A 13,055-nucleotide genomic window follows, 5' to 3' on the forward strand; every position below is an offset into this window, starting at 1 on the left:
ATCTACCATCTCTTACACCGTATGTGGCGCCCATGCGAGACCAATCATCTATGTAAAATAGATGAGAGCGAGAAAGAAGGCTCGAGAGACTTGTCTGAAATCAATCAACAAAAGCTTGTCTTTTCACCTTCTTCCAAGTTTAATCTATGGTAGAAAATATAAGAGAAAAACCCAAAAAGTGTTTGATTTTCAGGTCTTTTCAGTTTTCACGAAGGAAAAAAAAGGTATTTTTTTTTACTTTTACTTTTACTTCTTCTTTGATTTGAAATGTTTACTTAACTTTGCCGTGTACTTGTGACTTCCCATCTTTCCGACTCTGCAGTTGAAGGTGTTCTTGGTTTTTTTGTTGTTGTGTTGCTTTCATTCTTGCTGTGATTTTCGGATTTGGTTTTGATCTTTTGTTTTTCGTACTGTATTTCATAAGTTTTGGTATCTCTCTTATGTTTTCTATCAACCCATTATGTTGTTAATATGAGAACAAAGGTGGGGCTGTTGAATTTTCTGTTTGTAGACATTTTTGGTTCTGTTTTCTTTCTTCGATTTTTTTAATCAGAAAAAATATCGTCTGCGTGTGCAGCTACATATTAGTGGTTTGTTTCTACGATATGTAGTGAGGTAGAAAATGTCTTCCGAAAATGTAAATAATCTGAATTTAGGATACCTGACATATATAATCCTTGTATTACTATACAAATATTACTTGTTTTATTTTGTGTAAATTTTGTATATAGCATTTTATATAGTAATATTATTAAGTTATGGCATTAGAGTTTCAATTTGATTGTGTAGCATTTAATATCTCACTCTATAGCATTTTATTAATAATTATATTGTTAATTATAATTTATTAAAAAAAGTTGTTATTCACAATTAATTAAAAATTAAGGGAATAAAGTAATAATGGATAATTAATGGTAATAATTAACACACTGACAACACAAATTATGAAACTTTTGTTTCTTTATTAATTGCTACATTTAATGCCGGTAGCACGTTTTTTAATATAATAGTTGCACTTTTTAAGGAGTTTAATTAAAGTTAAATATATGATTAGCACGTTCTTAGGATATTAAACATTTTTAAATTATCATCATTGTCTTAAATATCTCTAGTTAGTTAAAATAATATTATTTTTTTAATTAATTCCTTAAAAAACTCAACCATATAATAACAAATATTTTCGGATAATACTTTCAGATTGTCATTTTCAAACATATTTGGATCAACGTTACAAGTAGTCTTGTTTCCAAAATTTCACGATTATTTTCATATTACTTTCAACGTATAAGTCATTTTTCTAAAAATTCAAGAATATTTTCATAGTTGCATATTTCACTTCTTTTTTTTAGTAACCTGATAAATTTTGGCGTACATTATATGTTTCTATTTAAATTATGATATATGTTTTTATATTAATTTTGTATTGAAAATGTATTGTGTTTGTTTAATTGGAGTATTGTATAGGACAGTGAATGATATATTCACAGTGTATGAATTATATGAACTGATGTGTAACATTGAAGTCTGAATTTTTTTTAATAGTGTATGAAGATTATATGAAACGTGTATCATTTGCGTAAGAAAGTCCATTTACTTTTTTTCAAAATTACAGTATATGTTTCTAATGAAATTCGAATATATGTTTTGTATTAATTTTGTACAGCGGGTAGACCAAAACTTGAAATATGGAAGGGGTTTGCTGACGTGAAATTCAAAAGGACAAAAATGACTTGCAATAGATGTCGTCAAGTTGGACACAATAGAAAGACATGGTCAAATTATTTTGTGCAAAAACAATGATTTCGTAATGTTACATTTGTTATTGTGTTGTTTTGAATGTTAGAAACACGTTTTGTTTTATTGAGTGTAGTTGTTATCATTGACATTTATAAAGTTTGGTTTCGTAAAAGATTGTCATATATATATCATTTGTTTCTGTTACATATGTCAAATTTCAATATGACATTCATAATTCATACAATGTTTATACATTATAAATATATATTGAACTATACTGCCATTCATAAAATGTTCATATAGTATTCATACAATGTTCATACAGTATTCATACAATGTTCATATATGTACCATTTGTTTCTGTTACGTATATCCAAGTTCAATATGGGATACATAATTCATACAATGTTTATACATTATATATATACATTGAACTTTACAGTCATTCATAAAATGTTCATATAGTATTCATACAATGTATATATATATATATCATTTGTTCTGTTACACATATCAAAGTTCAATATGACATTCATAATTTATACAATATTTATACATATTTCATACAATCTTCATATATTTTTGCATATTGCAATCGAAAATTTATACAAAAAACCTAAATTTTATTAAAGTGCAAATATTCATTTAATCATACTACCATTAAATACAAAAGTTAATATATTATGATATATATAGTTAAATATATTTTATACAACCTGCACACATGAGTGTTACAAGATCTCTACTGCTGGATTTTTGTGACAAGTCAAAATCATCTCTTGATTTCACACACCAAGAAGTTGAAGAAGAAGAAGAAATTGATGAACTATGTGATTCTTCACTCACTTCGTCTTGTTCTTCATTAACAACCGGTTCTCCAATCATGTCCGGGACAAAATTTTTTACTTTCCTCCTCTTGTAACATTTTTTTCCGATTGCTTTCACTGTTGACACTACTTTCCTTACTAGTTCATCATTCAACTTCTTCTCTAATTTCATCGCAGTTGTATAGCCTGAGATTTGCTATTGAATTTGAGTTATACATAGATCTAAAGATGTTATTTCAACCATGAAGTTACCGGTATAGTTTGTACCTCTTGTGAATCTCCTTAGGGTATTTGATTTAGATAATGTATTCAATCACCCAGATCCTAAAAATTTATAGACAAATAAATATTAAAGAATTTGACATAAACAAATATAAAACTTCAAGAAACCTGCATTATCTATTCAACGTAAACTTCTCCTAAAATCAAGCAACAACATATAAAAATTAAATAATTTGACAAAAGAATTAGAGAAAAAATAAAAACTTTAAAAAATAAACTTGTTTGATGATCTATACAACACGATTTTTTCCGAAAATCATGCAATATTGCGAATTTGATGGTCGAAAAATAAAAAATCTAATTTTGTGGAAGATTGATAGAGATGTAGTTGAATGAGGATTTTAAGCTTAATTTGATTTTGGGAAATAAGTTTAAAGCTTGAAAGGGTTTGTACATGAAGATGATATTAAGCGTGCGAATCGGATTTAATATGACAGAGAAATTAGGTGTGCTGTCTTTAATTTAATTAATAGAGAGAAACGTGTGCTGCCTTTAATTGATTAATAGAGAGAGAAACGTGAAAAAAGGCGTGCAAAATTAATATGGTAGAAAGAGAAGAGTGTAAATAGGGGAGAGGTTGAGTGTATGGGGGAAGATTAAAGAGTATTGATTGATATGGGGGTGGGTAGTTATTGGGTAACCAGTGAAATTAATTAAAATCAAATCCCTAATTTTTAGATTTTGTTTTTAAAAGGTAACTAAATAATATGAAGTTTAATTAATATTTAATAAATAATAATTTATTATTTATATTAAAAATATTAAAAGGCAATTGATCAATATTTAATTATTTATTAATTATATTAAAAACTTTAAAAGGTAATTGATTAATCAGTAATAATTTAAAAGGTTTTGTTGATAAAAGGTAAGTGAATAAATGAAACTAATTATTTAAACATAATAATTATTAGTTAAATAATAAAATAATTTTTTTATTAATATATTATTAGTTAATATGTTATAACTTGATAAAAATATGCTATAAATAGTTTATTTTAAATATTTTTTAATTAATATATTATTAATTGATGTGCTATAAGATGATAATAATATGCTATAAATAGTTTATTTTTAAAGAGTATGATTACAACTTGATATTTATCCTCTTAAATGTGTGTGAGATAGTTAATTTTACTTTTATTTTTGTACGATTAATAATAATTAGAGAGAAACAAATAATTGATTTCAGGACAATTCTGCTATTCGTGTTTTAAACATGCAATACTTGTTAGGCAAATTGTATCTATACATCATTTTTAACAAAGCACAGGCACACACACAAAAAAAAAAAGGCAATTGACATGTATATTCAATTTGGAGATTCCATTTCTTGAATTGGTACAAAGTCTCACTTAGGATTACACTAAATGGAGTAAGTTAATTCACATTTTACCTCATAAATATACAATAATGGTGTAATTAGAGCCGTCAAAATAAGCTTAGCTCATGGTACCGACGCTATCAACTCTTTTTTATTGAGGTAGGATTTTTCAAGCTTATTTAAAATTAGGGTTATAAGTCCGATCCATGTAAGCTCTTGGCGCTTGAGGCTTGATTGGGGTCGTTCCATGAGCCAAATTATTTATTTAAGGGTAACTTAGAGAAATCTCACTATTGTATGAGCTTATTATTTAGATGCACGCTATATTGCAACATTACGAATCTTGCTAGATTTTCGTGCAACTAGATACATGTGCGTCTCATGATACATCGACTCAAAATTAGGTGTAATTTGTTCTAAGTATACTCTATCCAACTAGATTCACATATACCTATGATACATAGGAAAATTATTCGCCCTCATTTTCCTCAAATCTCACTCGTCATTCTCTTATTTCGCTCGCGTATCACCAGATACATGCATCATTTGTAGTTAGTATCCTAGATACATGCTAATCACATTATCTTTTTTACTAGTTTTATTAAAACAACAACATAGTCTGTCATATTTGATTTAAAAATGTTCTCATTTCTTGATGTTATAGAATTTTAAGTTTGAAAAGAAAAGAAAGAGAAAAAAGAAGGGTTAGCCCGCCCAACACACGACCGTTCTAGGATTGAGTTGGGTTGAGCATTTTAAGGCCCTTCCAAATGAAAGGCCGACTCACCCTAGCTCATCAAATTCCTTAATCCACGAAACATATGTCAGATGGGGCTTGACTGACCTTTTTTGAAAACTCTAATTATAATATTATTAATAAATTTTGAAAGAAAAAAAATCATACCGAAAATGGGAATAAGGTAAATGGAAGAAAATCTGAAAAGAACTAATCGTAGTAGCATGATCCATAAGACACTATTGCATGCCAGGAGATTTGCACAAATAAGATCATTTGTGTAACGACCCGTACCATCGTTAATAAGGAAAAACAAGGATTCAAGAAAATATGAGACACTGACCCGCTAGGGTGGACCATGTGCCACTGGGGCCCCGCCTCCAGTGCAGGGTAAGTTGACACCAGAGCAAAATTAGCGAGACAGAATGTAAATTACAGATAATTTTATTTTCTCTATCTACCTAAAATGCCTAAATAAGTCGTAAGATACCCTAGAAAACTCTAGAAAAGATACTCTTAATTTGGGAATGAAGGATAAACAGATTTTTTGCGTGATTGGCGATATCATGCGGATTCTTGGCCGAATTCACCGTCACAAATCTCAAAAAATAGGAATCAAAGTCAATAACTCTGTGCAACTGTTTGCAACCAGGTAGACTAGGTTTTATGAATTGAGTGGTTTAAATCTGTGCTCATTGAGTGATATATGTGAAAAAATGGTAGGATTATGCGTAGGCCTTTATTTACCGAACGATTTATGAATTAAAACCCTAGAAAGAAGCCTTAGACTATGAACTAAAGTTGAGTATGGTTGAATTAAGTTTTACATAAGGTATGCGACGAGGAACCAATGTAGGAGATGGTTGTTATTCTATGATGGGGTGATGTATTATTATTCTTGTTTCATTATGATACTTGCGCATACATGAATGTTGCACTATTGATCACACATGTTGTATTTCAGATAGACGAATGATTATATATCATGAATCACTCTTGATTGTATGACTAGAGAGTATACTTGTGTTTGTGATTATGGTGTGTTGATGGATCGGATTGTTGGTTTCCAGCATAACTAACTTGGTCGGATTGTCGTGTTCCGGCATAACTAACTTGGATCCGATTGTCACATTCCGGTATAACTAACTTGGATCGGATTGCCACATTCTGACATAAATTTTGGATAAGATTTGCACCTTTCGACATTAATGGGATCAAATTTGTCACATTCTGACATAATTATGGGATCGGTTACCACGTTCTGATGCACTAACATTTTGGGTTTGAGTTCCATGATAGGACCAACTAGTTGACATGCTAAAGATAATTGAGAATTGTGAAATACGTTGTTATTTGAGGTTATTATGTATGTTCTATGTTTGCATTATTGTTATTATTGTGTTAAATCATATAGGTGACACTTATCATTGTGTGTTGTGTTGGTATATGTTTGGTTGTGTTGGGTGAACTTGTGAAGGAAAAGATTGGGGTTAGTGGTAAGGAACTTGTGCTGGTGGTTCTATGTGATCATGATTGAGTAAGGTGACGATGAAGTAAGAGTGAGTAATGAGGGGTTAATTGAAGTGCTTGTGGGTGAAAGTTAGGGATCATTAAGGTGGTAGCATGTTTTAGGTTATGATCACGAAGCGGAAGCGTAAGTTAATTGAGAAGGCATTAGAAATTAGAGCATTGTGTTCTAAGAAAGGGTAAGGGTGGAGAAGCGAATGGTTTAATTAGTTCATAATTTTACTAATTGATTTCTTATCTTATGAGGTGGGCCTTGAATTGACCAATGATGCCTACCAATATGTGTGTTTGTACTGATACTACTCTTTGTATATCTTTTGACATTGTCTGGATGTAGAATTGGCGACGTTCCATTAGGTGAAGACGAAGAAATTCTCTAGCAGTTTCTACTATTCCTTTCACATGGTGGGAGTTGTGTCTTTTATTTATTTTTGTCCAAATTGTTCTCTTAATATCTCTTGTACCTGTTTAGACTAGATCCATGGGAGTTGTTTAAAATTACTAAAAGAGTTTTAAACACAAGTATGTACGAAAAGGTTATTTACAAGGCATGCTTTTCTTTGGTAATTTTCTTAAATTTTATGCATGTTTAACTTTCGTGGTATGATGATTCTCCTACTTATATGTAAGAGTAGATGCCTGCACGGATCCTTGGGTTGGATCGTGACTATTTGAGAACATTGGATAATTTTTGTCAAATTTGAAGAATTTTTGCAAAACTAACCTCAGGCACAACATAATTGGAAGAATGAAAGCAAAATACATTTAATTGTTCCATTTAATTTGGTTTCGGATTATATGTTTAAGCATACCCAATACTGAAGGATATAAGTGCTAATTAAGACCAAGTTAAATTACATGTTTAAGAACAAAATAATCTCTAACACATTATGTTGAATTGGGCACAACTTACTATCATATTTATCCTAATGTCTTGTTAAATTATTCCTAAATCTTATCATATTGACAAAACTTGCATTTGTTGTTCAATTGTTCACAAATCATGCAATTGGTAAGACTTGATACTGTTTTATTGTACTTCCCTTTGTTAAATTTATTTGCATGTTTTGCCAAAAGTCTTATAGGCTTACAAAACATATATGTGTTATTTAGTTGTTCGATTGCAAAATTTATTCAACCGGTCAGACATGAATCATGATATATGGTCATGCGATATGGAATCATGATATGGTATCATAATATGGAATTATAAGATTAAAGTTTTCTTTGGACTATGTATTTTTGTGTTGTATATTTTCTCATAAACATAAGAATCTTATAAGCTATAAAACTATTAAGATAGTCCTAATTGTTTATTCAATCTTACCAAATAAACAAAAATTTATAAAACTATTATTACAAAGCTTTCCCACTTAAGTAACTTTCCCCACTTAAATAACTATTTCATCAAACTTTAATTCAATAAAAAAAATTGAACATAAGTTGTAGTAAACTAGTCTATAATATAATTCTCCAACATCATATGGACAATCTCCTCATGTTGAACTTGCATTTCTCTACCATGTAAGAAGGATTAGGGAACATGCTTACCCTCAAAATAATTTTATAAATATAAATTGGAATTAGCTTGATTACATTTATATCCTATAGATAGAAGAAATGAAGAATACAAAAATATAATAATCAATTATGAATTTATATTTAAAAACTCAAAAAGATGGAGATACAAAAATTAAAAATTCACATACATTTTTATTTTGGAGAATATTCGTCTTATAACTATGATAATTTATATATTTCTCAATGAAAAGAAGATGAATATGCATGAAATTTTAGAGAATATAAATTAAAGAATCAGTAAGAATTCTTACAATTACAAATTGATAATGAAAATTTTACAAACGATGTAGACTAACCAAACATAGAACGAAAGATGAGCACAAAAGTAACGGCTAGGTTCCCTCATTATAGAAAAGTCAAAGAGGGGAAATTTTTGGTCGAAATTTTTTTTCGTAGTAACTTGGGATTTCCCAACCTAACCCAGATTTAGATTTGGATGAAATCGGATTCATTAAAGTGTAGGAAAATCTAATAACAATCGGGTGATTTAATTATGAATTTGATTACATGAAGTCGATAGATAAGTCATTAAGGATCCCATATGACTTTATGAAATTGAATTTTGGTGAGTAGAGCTCCCTAAATCGATCTTAGCGTAAACGATAACTTTCTGAGAATCCTTGACTAAAGGTATGTTGTGAATAGGAGTCTTGGAATTGTAAAAATAGCTCACTATTTCGTGAAAGTCACTTTGGTCGTGCTTTTGATCGCTCTGGCGGGGCCGTTGTGGTGAAGTGAGTGTCATTGTCGCAGTCCTGACGTGACTCAAAGTTGTAAATTAACCCCAACACATCTTTGTTTTGTACTTTTTGGTTTTTAGAGATAAGGAACGAACCCCATGCAACTCTTGATAGTTTTCCACCATTCTTGAGGTTAAAGGTAAAATTTTCTCTCCCCCGAATCTATTTTATGACCCGGAGAATGTAATGTAATGGGTTATTATCAATGGGCGAGGGTTTTGATTTAGAAACTAAGGTGGAAAAATCCCTAGATCGGATACTTGAGATCATGAGTTTTACCTAGGGTTCATAGAATTGTTAGTGGTTTGGGTAATTGGTATTTTTATTGATTCCCATATTATATTGATTATTTGTCGACCAAGAACAAGTCGAACGAATTCGAAAAGGGAAGGATCAAATATCTTAGGGTTTTGATTTTTTTCGAGGTAGGTAATGGTTGTGATTCTATGATTGTGTGATGTATGTTTGTTATTGCTTCATTATGATGCATGTACAATAATATTGCATTATTTATCACATTAAATGTAAATTAATGTGAATGAATAACTATATATCATGAATCACTTCTTGATTGTATGATTTTGAGAATATACTTCTGATTGTGATTGTAGTGTGTTGAATAGATCGGTTGCCACGTTTTGGCATAACTAAATTTGATCGGTTGCCACATTCCGACATAATTATGGGATCAGTTACCACATTCAGACATAATTATGGGATTATTTTTCACTTCCGATATAAACATTGGATCGATTACCACGTTCCAGTATGCTTACAGTTTGGGTTTGGGTTCAACGAGAGGACTAACTAGTTGATATAATTGTGATATTAGAGAATTGTGAAATGCTCCATAATTCGTAAATGATGATGATATTGTATATGTTAGATGAAAGTAAGTTAATATTATGTTGCATTGACTTACTTATGTTGCACTTAGTGGGATAGTCGTGTGATTCTACCAGTACATTGTGGTTGTGTATTTATACTGCACTTGCTCTTATTTTTGTTGAGTACCACGCATCTTCAGGAGGCTATTGACAGAACTCATCTAGAAGATAGTGTTCGCTTTAAATTCAAGGGTGAGATAGTTCTTCCAGGCGGCCATGAGTTCTCCTTTCATCTATGTCCATATTTCGGAGTTAGATTTTTCTAGTTACATATTAATTCATTAGTTTGAGGTTGTGATCCTTTTTGTGTAGACTTATGATTCATTGTTAGATGTTTTAGTACATTGACTTTCAGGTTCTAGGTTATAATTTCCGCAATGCTAGTTTGTTGTTAGACTTTTGTTGGAGTTTATGGGAACTCTATTTCTTTCATTTGCATTTAACTTGCTTCCGTAACAAAAATGCTCTAGTATTTTTTATTAGTTGGTGGGTTTGAACTGTAGTAATAGTTCTACCCCAGAGGATTTGTTTAGGTGCCAATTATGATAGTCTGGGTCGTGACAAAGTTAGTATCAGACATTAGGTTTGTTGATCTCGACGTACCAAAACGAGTCTAGTAGAGTCTTGTGGAACAGTATGGAGACGTCTATTTTTTTTTCTTTGAAAGGCTATAAGAGTTTAGAAAGTCTCTCTATTTTCTCTTGTCTCCTTTTATGCTATGACTTGGTTCAAATTGGTATATAACATATGTCACTCTTTTGGCCGCAGATAGGTGATACTAGATTCAACAGTGTTAGGCTCGTAGCTCCTGTCAATCCAGCTGAAGACTCTGCATTGAGAGGCTGCGGTCGGTGCAGGGGTAGAGAAAGAGCAATGGATAAAGTTCATGAAAGAGTATCACCTACTAGGGATGGAGCTCATGTTGAGAATACTCCTAGGAATGATGCTCATCCTATGCACCATTAAGAGATAGATGAGAATGTTGAGGTTGAGGATGATGAGGATGTTGGGCACGAGGAAGATGATGAGAATGAAATGTTGACTATGTTTACGAAGCTAAAGCCTCCTTTGTTTCTGGGTTCTGAGAGTGAGGATGCTTATGATTTTATTTTAGATTGCTATGAGAGGCTTCACAAGTTGGGAATTGTCCACCAACATGGGGTAGATTTTTTGACTTTTTAGCTTTAAGGTGAGGCTAATCAGAGGTGGGGAGCTTATGTGAAATGCAAATCTTCGTCTTTACCTCCACTCACTTGGAATCAGTTTCATGCTTTGTTCTTAGAGAAATATATGCCACAAACTTTGAGAGATCGTAAGAAGAATGAGTTTATGGATTTAGAGCAAGGTGGTATGTATGTGACTGCTTATGAGGCCAGGTTCCACACTTTGTCTAGATATACTACGTAGTTGGTGACTACTGAAGAGGAGAGGATTCATTTGGGGACTGAATTCTGAGCTACACATATTGTCTGTTCATATGACGTCTGCACAAAAAAGTTTTAATGAAGTGACAGATTTTGTAAAGAAAGAGGAAGGGGTGAGACAGTTAGACTAAGGCTTTGGCTAAGAAAGCCAAGAACTCCGGTAAATTCTAGGGCTCCTATTCTAGAGGGTCTAGTAGACTAACACTTGCATCCCTACATATTCAATCGACCATGCCCGCTTCTACAGGTAATTACTTTGGAACTCTACCACAGAATCTAATTCAGGATAGACAGGGAATCGCGTCTTCGGCGAGAAACATACCATCTTTTATTGTACTTGCTACAATTGTGGAGAACATCCGCATATGATGAGAGATTGTCTTCGCTCGCACATGTTGGATTCCGCGCACCAGCAGTCTAAGGCAGTGGTGCCCGCAGAAAATGGTAATAATGGTTGAGGGCATCCACAAGGTGGGCGAGGAAGTAATGAGCTAGGTCGTCGAGGAGGTAGAGGAAATGGTAACGCATGCAGGGGTAACGTGCAACTAGGAAGGGAGGTAGCTCGTCAAGATGATAAGGCTCAATGTTATGCCTTTCGGGCAAGATTGAGGCAGAGGCGTCTCATGCGGTTATCACATGAACTATTATTGTTTGTGACCATATGGATAATATGTTATTTGATTTAGGTTCTACTTATTCTTATGTATCCATGAGATTTGTCTCAGAATTTGATATGAATTGTGATATACTTGATGCCCCCATCAATGTTTCTGACCTAGTTGAAAAAATTTTCATAGTCACCCATGTCTATTGTGCTTGTCCTATTTTATTTATGGATTTTCTGACTTAGGCTGATTTGGTGATTTTAGATATTATTGACATTGACGTAATCTTAGGCATGACTTGAAACAAGCACAAATCTCAGATCAATACATGTCATTTTATTGCTTGTTTTCCGGTCACCCCTAAGCCAACAACGACGACACCAATAACTCCGGCCACAGCAGTTGACCTCAGCCCCGAAGTCGCCCTGTAGAACATAGTAGTCCCCAAGCCAGCAACCACGCTATTTATAACATCATATGTATCCCTAATAGCAACCATTCCACTCTCCACCCCAGAATAAAGCAACCCAATAACACTAGCTCGATTTCCAAAGTTACGACCCGTATAACCCGACACATTCAGGATTCTATTGATCTTGAGCTTCATAGTATCACATGGCTTCGAAGCTTTCACACCTTCAATAAATCCTTTACCGACACTGAAAATGGCACGAGAGAGATAACTGATACCAGTGTAATAAGTTAAGTTTTCTCCCATGATCTACGCGCAGCAACAGATTCTTCCTAAAACAGAAATTCAGGTGAGGTAGGAACCTTGTAAAATGTTTTGATTGGAACTTGTAGGTCTTGGTAAGGGTTATAAAGTTTTATTCTTGTCGTTATTGTTTTCTCTAGTGTAATTAGGTGATTGGTGTTGATACGCTTTGGATTCCTTCCTGATTAGTTCTAAGGTTTGAGCTAGGGTTTTGCTATTTTTCCGATCGCAGAGAACCCAAGAGGAGGAAATTCGTTCCTTTTTTCTTGTATATTATTACACCTCTCCAGAATGTGCCTGCGTTTAATTACGACAAGTTTTTAATAAAAAATTAGATCTATTGAGGTCAGCGTGTTAATTCCACTATTCCAGGGTTTGATGAACCGATTTATATCACTTGGACTTTGACATGTTCAGTTTTAGTGACTAGTCGATTTTTGAATCTCGTGTAGTGCTGATAAAGAAAAGGTTCCATTTAATATTCTCACCCACCTTGATATTTAGAGTTTTCGACATAAATGGTCTGTCTATCTAGTTTAGGGATGGTTTTAAGTATTGTTCTTACATGAGCGGAGTAGGAGATTCATTTATATTGTATGATAAAGGTTAATATTGGTGATCGACTGAAACACACACACACAAATATATATATATATATATATATATATATATA

At 32.4% G+C, this 13,055-nt stretch overlaps 1 pseudogene; it reads right to left on the reverse strand.

The window, feature by feature from the left end:
- Positions 1 to 11,983: 11,983 nt before the first annotated feature.
- Positions 11,984 to 13,055, reverse strand: part of LOC107001102 — a 2,760-nt pseudogene continuing 1,688 nt past the window's right edge.

Source organism: Solanum pennellii, chromosome 10, assembly GCF_001406875.1.
Source record: "Solanum pennellii chromosome 10, SPENNV200".
Classification (NCBI taxonomy): domain Eukaryota; kingdom Viridiplantae; phylum Streptophyta; class Magnoliopsida; order Solanales; family Solanaceae; genus Solanum; species Solanum pennellii.